We start from the raw sequence: 14460 nt of genomic DNA, 5'->3' as shown, positions 1-14460 counted from the left end.
TCGCCTTCTACAGGGTTTATCTCCACAGATGCGAATAGTGGTGCTGAAGTCAATCATTGTTCAGTGCTGAAACCACTACCTTTCAGATTATGGCTGTGCTTGTCCTCCTTATGCAATAGCTGTATTCCCGAAGCACTGAAAAAATAAATTTAGCACAGCGAAGCATATTTAAGATACTGTGAGTGTCCCTGTGCAAAGTTGTTTACCATTGTAAATCCTAGAATCCTTCTATTTTAGGAAATCTCCAATTTACTATATATTTTTAAGCTCATGTTTTAATATGCGAGATTTTCTTAAAGCAGAGAATCCCTAAATAGCACTAATTTAAAGGACTTCTTTCATCGTGATGCACTAACAGAGTTTAAAGTTTCCACTCAGCATTGCATAAAAACATTGGAGTAAAATTGGAAAGCAGATCCTGTCTATTTACTGACCTGCATCTCTTTTGAATTTTCCTCCTGTGGGTATCTCATGCAAACCCAATACACTGGTTTAAAACAGAAATAGATTACATGAAAATTATGGTGAGTAGAATATAAGAGAATATACCTTCCTTTGTAAAGTGTCTAACATTTAAAATGTCTTCACACCTAGATTTTCTCAAGTATTCTTTGTACACATATTTTTTAATAGTTTGATAATTTTTCTGAGATTATCATAATTCATGTCATTAAAATGTTATTTTAACTGGTGTATAGTATTGTACTGTTTGTCCATTTAACTAATTAAGGACACAGATTACTTCCATGTTTTCATTATTAAAATCACTGCTATGAAAAACCTTATACACATCTTTTTGTACATGTGTGAGAGTTTCTCAAGACTATACATGGAAGTGGATTTTCTGGGTTATAGGATATACATTCTCTCAAATTTACTCTATATTTCCACTTAAAATATCTGTACAGATTTCCCCTCTTACCAGCAATATAAGAATGCATATTCTCTTTTCAAGTTAAAATGAACTAGAACTATATGTATAATATGGATACATCTCCCAAAACATTGTTTTTAAATGAAACAATTTATGTACTAGTTTAAATCCTCTAAAAACAACAGTGTATGTGTGTATGTATATTATATATATGCATAATATATCAAATATGTTTTACAATTATATATACAGTTTATGGGAAAATTCACATATAGTAAAAGGACAGTGCATGCATGCGTGGGGCTGACAGACACCAACTTAAAGACAACAGTAATATTCAGAGGGAAAGAAGGGACAGGGATGAGAAGGTGGGGCTTCACGGGGCGTTCATCTGTAAAAGCCATTTGTTTGTAACAAAATCTGAAGAAAATGAGGCAAAATGGTAATACTATTTCATCTAAGAAGGATATCTATGATTTTCTGTAATTTTCTGTGAGCCTAAAAAATTCACACTGAAAAATTAGAAATGAAAACATTATTGTGCTTAGGTAGAAATTCATGTCCTTCTGAAATGGCACTGAGTCATGAAAAAGACACATGCGCTTTGATTTACAACAGTGATCCTTTGTGTACAAACATCTAGGTGGTGCCGGTCCTAGAAGAGAGGGAGGCGGGCTCCTGTGACTGACAGCAGCACCTCCTTCGGCTCCTCCCTCCCCGGATCGGCGCTCGCGAAGTGGTCGGGTGGCGCTGCTGCCTTCATCTCATGGATGAGGTAGTTCCGACTCAGCCAGCTTCAGAGTCGTGTGGACCCAAGTCAGAAGCAGAGCCCAGGATGCCTCCTCCCTGGGCCAGGCTTTTCTCCCAACTCTGCCATATGACCCCTCTGCATCGCTCAATCCATGAAAAGAAAGACAGACACAGAGAAAGGATGTAGCTGTTGCCATGTCAAGCATTTAGACCAAGAGAACAGAAACCCTGGATCACTCAGTGAGGCTGTCTGCAGACCAAGCCCTCCTACGACTACAGGGCGCACCCCACACACAGCCTCTCTGAGGCCACAGTGAGTGCCATAAGGACACAGATGTTGCATTTCTCCTGTGTACGATTCTCATGGAAATGATCTCTTGGGAAATATCAAAGAGGACATTTACCAGAAAAAAAAACCGTCCATATTTTACACAATCAGAACTGTATAATTTCTCACTGCATCCTCAGTGACCTCGCTGCTTAAAACAGGGTGGGCTGGCAAGGGACTGTCCCAGTTTTTGCTGAGTAGAAGGCAGCTGGCATTCACATGTAAGGGCCCAAAGGAAGAAGTCAAACCTAAAAATTTAAGCTAATCAATGTTCTCCAAAAACCAGTGAAAAGAATAAATAAAAGAGAAACATGGAGTTCTGACACCTTCAGAAACTAAAGCATCTGAAGCTGTATTTCTGTCTTTGCTACAGCAGTTCTGCTTTCAAAATTGAGGACCAACTGTTAAATAACTATGGTTTTGAGAAAAGTTGAAAGAAAAAGTCTTAGAAACAGCCAACATAAAAGTCTGTCTCCAAAGTAAATCAGCGGGGTGCTAGTTTTAACACCTCTGCTTATTAGCTCTTAATCTGGATTCAATATAAGCAATTAAAATATTCACCTCTCTGAAAGAGCTTGGGAGGGGTCTTAGCCAAGGTGGTGATTGATTCGAACACGAGTGAGCCAGCCCTATAATCCCATGATTAGGGCTTCCTCTACTGCCATTAGTTTCATTCTCCTATAATCCCTCCTTTTTTCCCTCCATTAAACCCACTTCTGCTCTATTAGCTTCCCTCTCTTGCCTCCCAGAAAATCCTTACCCCATTACTAACCACTTTTTTCCCTAACAAACAAGACTTTATGGAGTGAACTAAACAGCATTAAGTTTCAAATGGCCTTCTAATTGCCAAATCCACTGGTACTTTTTCAATTTTCATCCTACTTAACTCTTTGCCAGCATTTGGCATTCCTTGTCAACTCCTCTACCTTAAAATGCTCTCCTCGAATGAGGTGAAAGGCAAACCTTATACATTGTTGGTGGGAACGTAAATTGGTCCAACCACTACGGAAAATAATATGGAGGTTCCTCAAAAAACTAAAAGCAGACCTGCCATACAATCCAGCAATTCCACTTCTGGGCATATACCCAAAGGAACTGAAAACAGGACTTCAATGAGATATATGCACTCCTACAATTATCGCCCCATTATTTGCAGTGGCAAAGATATGAAAATAAGCCAAATGCCTATCAACAGAAGAATGGATAAAAAAGATGTGGTATACACATACAATGGAATGAGAAAGAAGGAAATCCTCCCATTTGTGACAACATGGATGGACCTTGAGCCCATTACGCTAAGTGAGCTAAGTCAAAGAAAAGTATTGTATGATATCGCTTATATGTGGAATCTAAAAAAGCTGAACTTGTAAAAAGCAGAGAGTAAAATGGAGGTTGCCAGGGAATGGGGGAAATAAGAGTGATGGTGTTTAATGCACAAACCTGAGACGAGTAGTAAATAAGCCACAGAGATCTAATGCACAATACAATGAACATAGACAGTAATATTGTACTAGAATGACGTAATGGGATAAATATCACTACAACAGCAATCATATTACAGTATATAAATGCATCAAAGAAACATGCTGTGTACCTTAAATTTACACCATGTTGTATGTCAAATTTATTCTATAAAAAGAAGGAAGAAGAAAGATGAATGTTCTCCTCCACTGGCTCCTCCACACACTTCCCTGGGTCTCTTCCAACCTTCCAATCGCTCCTTCACAGCTTTGTTGGCTTGTTCTTCTTCCTTTTATCTCCAATCACAGATGCCTCTAAGGATCCCTTCCTTCTTTCCTGCTGGTCTTATTTTTACCTGCTTCCCCTAGTGCTCCCATCTATGGTTTTCATTATTATCTTTGTCAGCAACTCATAAATTTATACCTCCAAGTTCAGGCTCTTTCTTGAAAACCCAAACACAGTAAATTCGCGATATTGCTACGAGACGTATTCTTTATTTAAAAAATGGTCACACTTCTTCTCTTGTTGAAAAATTTGATGGCTCCTCTGCCTGGAGGACAAAGTCCAAATTCCTTAGTACTACATGGAAAACCTTCCACAGTATATCCAGCCCTTATATACCTTTCTAATCTCAATTCTCATTGCCCCTGGTCCTAAACCTCACAGCATACCACAGCAGTGCTCGCCAGTCCCTCTTCGTTCTTCTGTCTTTGCTGCACTGACCATATTCCCAAGATCAAGAGTGGCAGGACATAAAGTCTGACAAGCAGGTTCTTATGGGGTAAAATGCATTCATTTGACGTTAGGACCATCTTGGGAGACAGAGGTCACCCCCAGCTGTGCCTACAGAGCTCTTCCTCCGCTTCGCCCATCATCTTAGAAAATGTCAAAAAACAGTCATGCTCACATAGAATGTATTTGCAGAGTCTTGGTAGGGGACCATATTCTAGAATCCTCACTGTGAGAGGAAGAATCTTGCCCAGCTGAGCTATCTTTTCAACCAACAAGCCCGTTGCAGAAGTGCTGCAGAAGGAAAGAGACGTGCAAAGAAACAAACAGATGAGCTGGAGGAACCTGATAATCAAGGCAGTGACCCAGCTGAAGGCAAATGTTTCTCACACTGGTCCACAAGCCGAATCTGACTTAATCAGCGAACACAGCTCTTCCTCTGTGTCCCTACAACCTCTAGTTTATGCCTTGATTATAGCTCAGAGTATGTTAATCTGTAATTACTTGATTTTTATGTCCATTTTCCCAATCAGTCTGTGACTCCTGGCACAGAGCAGATGCCGATAAAGGAGTATGAACTCAGCCTTCAAGAAGAGCAATGCCTAGGACACAATGAAGAAGTTTCTTCAGGATTTTGGCAACCATAGCAATGACTATATTAAAACAGCACAATTTGGTGAAAGAAATTATGGATGCCGCTATAAACACATCCTATGGACTATGAAGTCTCTCTCATCAAAAAGACATCTTTGAGAAGCAAGTTATTACTCCACTGCAGTCGGAGGTGACTGAGCCTACCTACTATTAAGTTTCCAAAGGGCATAAAGGGGTTGTGATGGCACAAGCCTGCGCTGCAGACGCAAGATAAAAAAGTGCACACATACCTCCCTAGGCAATCCCATCAGAATCTCACCTGCAAGAACTAATCACATATATTTGTGTTACAAAGGAAAGTCTTGCCCCAGCAAAGATGCTAATCTTCTAGCTGAGACTGGTGGAAATGCAGAGTGCCCAGGAGATCAGGACGTCTGTCCAAAGTGCCAGGCAGTTGCCAAGAAAGTGCCAAGAGTAATTTTCTTCCTGATTTACACATCTCTAATGTTACTGTCTCTCTTCCTTTCCTGATATTTCACATTTACACGACTTCTTTCTCTGCAATTTAGCCCTTTATTTAGCTCACAAAGCAGGCATTATACTACGGAGGTAGCGTATTCATCTTTTGGCGTCAGTACCAGTTGCCCTTAGCAACCACCACTTGAAGGGAAACCTTATTTTCATCTGGTGACTCAAAATAACACTGAGGGGTCAACTGCAGAGCAACATGAAAGGCAGTCTCACATGGCAAACGGCTCAGAACAAGCCCTCCTTCACTGAGGCCACTCCAAAGACACGGGGTGCTGTGCACAAATATTTTATAAATCACAGGGTTTATAAGTCTGTTTCTAAACAATACCTGTAAAAATAGAAGTATACATTCCAACTTGAAATCTCTATTATCGAAGCTATGGAGAGGAATTGACACAAGCCTAATGCAAACAGAGAGGCAGGTGAAGGAATAAATATTCGTTTCAAATGCATTTTGTCAAGTACTCGGAAACTATAACTCCTTTCAAATTTACTGATCTTTAATTTGAGTTCAAGTTTCCAAGAGCCTGTGCTAAGAAGACAGCCAGTGTGCTGTGTGTTATTAGTTTGGGTTGATAAATGCAATGATTAAACTGCTAATGATTCTGAATATTTTTAAATCATCTGATACATAACAGTTGTTAATCTATTATTAAGGAAAAAATAAGGGATACATGTAATTTTCATTCTTTTTATGCTCTTTGAAACCCACATATATGTATCATGTATGGTATTCTAAGTGATATTTAATATATACTACACATTAGCATCCTTCCTATGAGTCAAGAATGAAAAGAACTGCTATAGATATACCTAACTCTCTCTCTCTCTCTCTCTCTCTCTCTATCTACCTATCTACCTACCTACCTACCTCTCTATCTACACACACACACACTTCCACTATTGGCACTTAAGAAATCTAAGCTGTCGAGCTGTTAGGGTGTTTGGTAACAGATTCCTGAGGCCCTGTGCTGCCCCACGTTAGAGTTCTGCGTGTGTCTGGGGGATCAATGCTGATCAGTATGGGTGCAGCCTCATTTATGTGGACACCACATCGCTTTGCCTCTCCACTCTACGTCTTTTGTAAGAAGATGCCAAGTCATCACTAACATCAATGTTTTACATTAAGTCAATTCAACAATGTATGACAACAAATTTTACTAATGTTCCATCCACAACCCTAATAGGGCACAAGCCTCGCTTTCATGAAACGAACTTATCGAGGGAGACAAGGCAAAGAGAAGAGTGAGAACTGAGCACAGAGAACTGGAAACATATCAAAAATTTAGGGAGAGTGACTTGTAAATATGATGATGATGAAACCACATTAATAAACACAGGAGTGTGACTGTATGATTGTACGATGGAAGGACTCCATGGAAAAAGCACGTTTCCACACTTTTGCAAGTTATTCCCGCTAAGTTTTGAAATTCACATGTTACAAATTTGTTCTTGCACTCTTTAACTCTTAAATAACTCTTGAAATAGAGGATAAATCAATAGCTGAATCATATGCTTCAACTTACTATGAGGATTTGTTTGGTTTTATTTTTCATTTTTCCTTCAGCAATGAGGTTGAATCAAAAATTGTTGTTTTGAACTACAAAACTAAGTATAATTAAACTACTTTAAAACTTAACGCAGTGTCATTGAATTGTAGTACATTTCTTGCATGTAAATTTTACCTCAACAACAATAACACAACTTAATGTAACGAGCACAAACCACAGTTTGCTCAATGCTTTGTAAACAGGAGTATGACTGAATTTTATTTGAACACAACTTCTCAGCGACTGTAAAGTCTGCCACCGCTGAAACTGATCTTTCCAGGGGACTGAGATCTGCTGATGAGCACCCACCGAAACTGCACTTCACCCTCCGGCAAGGACGCTGCTCCGCACCCTCCACCCACCGGACGCTTCTTGTCTTCCCGAGTTGACACTGGGTGCTCCACCTCGTCTCCCTTCTGAGGACTGGTGAAGTTCGTGAGGCCCAACAAGCTCGGGGACGTTGCCTGAGGCTGCAGAACGTCTCTTGTTACTGGAGGTTTTCTGTCTTGTTTTTCCTGAGTGAGGCCAACTCATGCACAGGGGAATAAGACTCATGACGTGAGATGGCTCGTCACGCCTGCTGTCGCGCCCCGGCTCGTGCTGTGGGCAGCTCACACTTCTGCAGAGGCACGGGAGCGGCTGCCGGGGTCTGCTGTCTAACCAGAGGCTCCGGAGGGCTGTCTCTGTGAAGCTAATTCTAAATCTCAAGATTCATTGTATAGACCATCAGTAACTTAAGTTCTCAACTGCGAGAACTTCGACTGAGCAAAACATGTTTAATGACTCAACGTGACATTTTTTAATAGTCAAAACCCCTCAACTATTTTTATAGCTTTAATGTTCCTCTCACTCTGAAGAGTTGTTTTTACTTCACATGTGCACTATCTTGACAGAAAATATTTCTGGAAGTGCTAAGTATTTACTGAGCTCATATTTTTTGGCAACTTGAGCACAATGAAAAAATAAGCTAAAAGACTGAAATTTTTAAAAACTCACCTTTTGCAATCATAGAGATTTTACCATTTTTATATACCAATATTTTAAAATATATTTACCAATATTACATACCATTAAAACAAGTTAGATGGATAAATATAATAAAGAGTAAATAGTTCCTGTAGATAAATATGCAATTTTAATAAAGAGTATGAAGAATGGCATTAAATGTTTTCTGTAAAAACCTTTACATTTTATTTTTTATGTATGGCCATACCTCATCTATCCCCAGAAACCTCAACTGTATTGAAAGTTGCTGAAAAACGAGCAGTGATTTTAAAGATGGATGGTAGCCAAAGTCAACTGCATGTGCTCTGGCCCCACCCCCTCGTCCATCCGTCCGTTAGCTGACCTCACACAGTGGATCCCTCACTTCTTTTAGGTGTAATTTGGACCAGCTTCCTCATCCGTTTCCCCAAACCATCCATGATAAGAAGCAGCAGGCAACAGGGTGGAGAGAAAGAAAAGCTTGGATCACAGTCTAGACTCAGACAGAGGAGGAGACAGAAGAGGTCAGAGAGTGAACTCTGGGAACCTAGTCACCCGAGGGTCCCCAGGGGCCCCCGAAGGCGCTGCCTGCACAGAGGATGCTCTCGAGGGCATTTCTGAAACCTCTCTTTTATTGCCCTGTTTTCTTTTTCATTCTAGGTGTTTATTTGTGCTTGTTTTGGCCTGATGTGTAAACAAACACACTCCGATGGTGGAAGGACGATGCTACGTCAGAGAAATGCAGCAAAGGGAAGTGGCCTCTGAGCGTCAGTAAAGGGATGATGGGGCAATGGCTGGCCCTGAGAACATGCCGGGTGGCAGGGGCAGGGCTGCCCGAAGGTGGTAGGAAAGCTTTCAGAAGCTGCTCCTGTCTATCAGAGTGGACAGAGATTTCCAGGCAAAATAGTTAAGCAACACCTTGGGAAGAAACCCAGCACTTTGTGAGCAAGCTCCACCCACCACGTGGAGGGGCCTTAAACCCGGCACTGAGGCTCAGTCCCAGGTGGGGAGGCTGTGCAGACAGGGCAGGGCTCACTGCCAGGAGCTAGAACCGGAAGCCCTGAGTGTTGACACTGACTGGGCAGGTCCCTGGAAACCCTCCAAGCCCCGTTTCATTCTTAGTAAAACAAAGGTACTAAAAGGTATCTCACAGGTAAGATTTTCTGTGAGGACGAGAAATGATGATTTGTGTGGCTGTGTAAAGGAAAAGGTAGTTGTTCATCTTAAAAAAGAGATAAGAGGCCCCACATGGAGTCATTTGCCCCACGACAGCAAACCAAGACGTGAGCACCATTTCGAACCTCTCCCAGGAACGCGCCTTCCACGCCATCCGTCTGACATTCCTGAGGAGCGTGGTGAGGGGACCCGCCTGCTCCCCTCCTCCAAGAGAAGATGCCCCGGCCTGAAACAGTCCTTTCTTTTCTTCTGCGAGCAACTTCCTCACCCCACCCTCCTGCTGTAAAACCTTCCATTTGGTAGGACAACTCAGAGCCTCTCTCCACTTGCTAGGTGCGGTGCTGCTCGACTCATGGCTCGCTAAATAAGAGCAATTAGATCTGCAAATGTACTTGTAACATTTTGCTTTTTAATACCAACAACAAGTATAAAACTAAGCTCCAGGCGGCGTAAATCTGGATGTGTGGACTTGATCGCTCTGCTCCTCAGGCTGCGGTAAGGTAGACGGCAAGCAGTTACAGGCGCCAGACAGTGAGCACAGAGCTCTACCCTGCAGAGTGAAGGGGAGCTGGGCAAGGGGCGAGGTCTGTGCCCAACAAGAGCTCCCGCCGAGGCCCTCGGAGGACAGAGCGCAGGAGGCAGGAAGGTGTGTGCAGACCCCGTCTCTGACCACTGGCGTCTGAAGATGGGGCTCTGAGGTTCTGGCACACTTCAGGTGGAGGGCCCGTCTTAGCACTCAGCACCCGTGTGACCCTGCGTTGATGACCCTTAATTTCTCCACATGCAAAGCTGTGGTGAAGACCCCCTCCAGACCTGGCGGTAAAACCAAAAGCAAATCAGATCGAGCGTGTGAAGAATCAAGCACAGCATCTTCCATCCCCTGCATCTAAACACAGTGGACGCTCTGGGTCCAAGCGACACAGCGTGAGGGCAGAGCGGCCCCCAGAGGGGGCACACGCCAGCGAGGAGGCAGGGGACATCTAGCCGGGGGCAGCGGCTGGCTCCTCCCATCAACACCAGAAGGAGAAGAGCCTCCTGGAAACTGGCGGCCACAGCCTCTCCTTCCCCTCTGTTCTCCACAGGAAGTGTTCAGAAGAAGCAGAATTGTCTTCCCCTCCACAGTCCGTCCCCCTCCCCACCCTGGCGTTGGCCATCAAAGAATCACTGAGCATCATACTGGCCTCCTCACCCCACCCCTTCCTAACATAAAGTAAGCGACACCAGGAGTTATCCTTCTCAGGGAGAACTGGTTTACACAGCTTATGTTCAGGATGCCTCATGAGATGGACAATTTGATAAAAACGGTGAAGTGGGGGTGTGAGCAGAACTTTGAGGCCTGGGCATTGATGGGGGCAAGGCATGAGTGAGCACCATGCAGAGAACCGGGAAGCCCAGAGCAGGTAGAGGCCCTGAAGGAAAGAGAAGGCATGCACGGTGGACGGGAGCCAGGAGGTCCAAGTGTGGGGTCAAAGGGAAAAACGCAAGCCCTGTTTCGTGAACTGGAAATAATCGGCATCTGAGAACAGTAGAGCTGGAAGAAGTGTAGAAGACAACCTTTTCCGGGGGCTTTAGAAGCAAAAGCCCTCAGGGGTCAGGCAGAGAATGTTACTCAGGGAAGCAGGCCGGGACAGAAGTGACGTGACAGACCCAGAGGGGGCCGTGGAGAACCTGCATGAGTACGTCATTTCTAAAGATGACATACTTAGTGACAGCACTGTGCTGGCCCAAAGAACTTGGCTGGGGGTGGATTTGTCCAGCCCCTTCAATCTCATACATGGGATTGCTAAGCATTAAAATCTATGAGGCCATATTTCACAATGTGGCCTTGTACTGAGACGGCTCAGTCAGGCTGTTTTCTCCAGGACTTGGAAGCCAGGCCTCTGGATTTGAAGGATCTCACAAGGAGCAGGTTGGCTCCTGACGCCCCGGGGGTCCTGAATCCTGGAGAACTCCAGGAGATCCCCCATCCCCTCAGGTGAGAAGGGCTCTCTTCCTCCAAGGCACCAACCAGCGAGTCCAGGGCACAGTGAGGGACTCCTCAAGGGAAAATTAAAATATTCCAGGCTGATTCTAGATTCTGTGAGTCAGAAACAGCACCAAAAGTGCTGGAAGGGGAGAGTTCACCAGTGGGTCCCATGAAAACTCTTCAGATCTCCTCCTGAATCACAGCACGAGGGACAAGAAACCACAGGGACCACTCAAGGCGGCAGCTGTGCAGGTGCAAGACCCAGAACCAAAGCAGGACGAGCAGGTGGACGGGGCCCAGGGCAGCGTCTGCACCTTCTGGGCCACACAGACCGTGCTACCACTCACGCCGTGGGTGTGTGACATCTACAGTTCTGACGTCGACCATTAAATCCCCATCTTTGATGAGTTCAAAGAGAGAGACTTTGGGTTTGCTCAACCTGTGTTTGAATTCCGGCTCCATGACTTATCAGCTGTGTGTGACACACAGAAAAATCGCCTGGCTCATCTGTACCACGTGGCGGATGGGGATCACATGGGTGACGGGAGCTGATTGCAGGGCTGTTGTTCATCACTTACTCTCTGCCGGGCACGTTGCGTCAATTCTCTCCCTCTTGACTTCACAACCTGCCAAGCTGCACTTCATTGTCACCATCTTACAGATGGTACAGACAAGCGCCATCCCCCGCCAGCCTCATGCCTGCTCCTCCCCTTCATGAAGTGATCTCCCAAACGCAGGACCTGGGAGCTCCATGGAGACCCGCCGCCCACAACGACCACCGCCCAGGTCGCCCAGAAGCAGCTCGCGGAGCGGCGCTCCCCTGGCCTGTCCATGCTCTGCACTCAAGCTCTCCACACAATCAGCAGGCGGGGTCTGTAGTGCTTGTAATTGGCAGCAGGTAATTGCAGGCAGGGGCTCTTTCTTCCATTGCCACTTGCTAAGCACTCACTGAAAGTATCAGATCACAAAATTCACTGTAAATTGAAACGTACATTTCCTTTTGGGTTATCTGGGAATAATCCAACAAACACAACGAGGAAAGCATAATGCTAATGTCTACTCTCGGTTTCATAATACTACACTGATTATTTTCAGACTTAATTTGGTGCACAATTAAAAGAAATGTTTCCTCTTATATTTTTGTTAATGTGGATTTTCTTGGGTTCCAGCCAATGAATTTATGCTACCAAACGTCAGGCTAAGTAAGGAGAAGCAGCATGTACTTGCTGAGGCATTTTAGTGAGAAGAAAATTCTCACGGTTCTGTTGCCTAAATAATGAATGTCCGAGTTCTTCTTTCTAAAGGTACCTTCTTTTCAAACTGTGATTTTCTTCAACAAGAGAGAGAAGGAAAGAGTGTTAGTTACTGTCCTCCAGTAGGACACTAGCATGAATTGTGTACCTGCGCCTACTCTTCAGATTTTTAGTATGAAAGAAAAATATAACCAAATATCTATCAACTGTTTGATGGATAAATAAAATGTGGCCAATTCATACAGAAGAATATTATTTGCAACAAACAGGAATGAAGTACTAACACACGCTACACCATGGTTGAACCTTGAAAACATTTTATCCAGTAGAGAAACCCAGCAGAAAAGGCTACACAGTGCATCATTCCATTTATGTTAAATGCCCAGAACAGGCAAAGCCATGGAGACAGAGTGAGGGGGGAGGTAGCTGGGCTGCAGGGCGGGGGCAGTGGCTGCTAATGTGTATGAGGCTTCTTTGTGGAATGATAAAAATGTTCTAGAATTACAAAGTGATGATGGTTGTACAACTCCATGAATATACTAAAAAAAATTGAATTTTATTCTTTAAAAGGGGGAATTGGATGGTACGTGAATCATATCTCAATATTTTACATAGAAAACTCTTGCCTGTCACCGTCATCGTATTCCGGAACGGACATCACTGCGGGTACCTGGTGATGCTCAGTGGCTCCTGAGGGACCTGTGTTAGCAAACAAGCCTGACGCCCTTGGATGCCAGTCTCAAGGTGGCTTCCACAGTTTCATAAACAAAACTTCCTGCCAATTTTAAAGTCTGGAAAGAACTGCCTTGGGTGATTCTTTCCTTTCATTGGCTTTCCTCACAGGATAAAAGCCCCCCGCAGTTCTCGTTTTGTTTTTGGAATGGAGGGGAGTCAAAATGGAATTAAGTAAAAATTATATCTTGTGGCTTCCTGCAAGCAGCAGCAGATCAAACATGGGCCATACCCAAAGCGGGGAAGAAATAAATACGTAATTGAGCACATTAATAAAAAGATCTTGCAAATTAAATGCTGTTCCAAAGACATCGTGAGTGTTTACGGGAGCATCGTGCACAGATGTTGGGAAAATGCCAGGTGTATATTTTGGTCCTCTTGCAATTTAATGCCATGAAATTTCCAGAAAAACAAAAAGAACAATGTAATTTTTATTTTGAAATGTGCACACACATATAACCAGTGTTACCTTCTTCCTTATTTTTTAATGTGATGCATTTGGAAGGGCCATTAATGCAAAGTTTTATTTACTAATTGAGTGATAATGTGCAGCAATGTGGAGGTTAACAGCACAAGCCTTAGAGTCACCCGATTCGAATCCTTATTCCCCGTTTCGGCCTTGAGAGAGTTGCTTAATCTCTCCAGGCCTCACTTTCTCCGTCTGCAAAATGGATGCGTCCGACAGGGTTGTGAGAATTCGATGCGACAATGCACTTACAGGGCTTAATATGATGCTGGCGCATCTCAAGCTGCAAGTATAGTCAGCGTCATCTCTCTCTCACATTGCTTAAGCCCTTTCCTAGCATTGGTCCTTATTCTGGGGGCACTTCTGACAGAATCCACAGATTTCAGCCAGAGAAGCAAGATCACTAACCAGTTCAGCCCCACACTTAGGCACGCTCCTGTTTCTCTCAAAAATACAAATTATGGACATGAACAGACATTTCTCCAAAGAAGATATACTGATGGCCAATAGGCACATGAAAAGATGCTCATCATCGCTGATCATCAGGGAAATGCAAATCAAAACTACACTAAAATATCACCTTACACCCGTTAGAATGACAAAAATATCTAAAACTAATAGCAACAAATGTTGGAGAGGTTGCGGAGAAAAAGGAACCCTCATACACTGCTGGTGGGAATGCAAACTGGTGCAGCCACTATGGAAAACAGTATGGAGATTCCTCAAAAAACTAAAAATAGAACTACCATATGATCCAGCCATCCCACTACTGGGTATTTATCCAAAGAGCCTGAAGTCAGCAATCCCAAAAGTCCTGTGCACCCCAATGTTTATTGCAGCACTGTTTACAATAGCCAAGACGTGGAAGCAACCTAAGTGCCCATCAACAGACGAATGGATAAAGAAGATGTGGTACATAATACAATGGAATACTACTCAGCTGCAAAACAGAACAAAATCATTCCATTTGCAATAACATGGATGGACCTTGAGAGAATTATGTTAAGTGAAATAAGCCAGCGAGAGAAAGATAATCTGTGTATGACTCCACTCATACGAGGAATTT

At 43.5% G+C, this 14460-nt stretch overlaps 1 protein-coding gene across 14 annotated transcripts in view; it reads right to left on the bottom strand.

Annotated features, from left to right (window-relative positions):
• The window catches only part of KCNQ5 (potassium voltage-gated channel subfamily Q member 5), a 472281-nt gene that overhangs the window by 408407 nt on the left and 49414 nt on the right, over window positions 1-14460 (bottom strand). The gene's annotated exons all lie outside the window — the stretch shown is intronic.

This window comes from Equus przewalskii, chromosome 19 (genome assembly GCF_037783145.1).
Source record: "Equus przewalskii isolate Varuska chromosome 19, EquPr2, whole genome shotgun sequence".
NCBI lineage: Eukaryota > Metazoa > Chordata > Mammalia > Perissodactyla > Equidae > Equus > Equus przewalskii.
The sequence above is the reverse complement of the archived record's forward strand: the minus strand, read 5'-3'. Positions and strand labels throughout refer to the sequence as shown.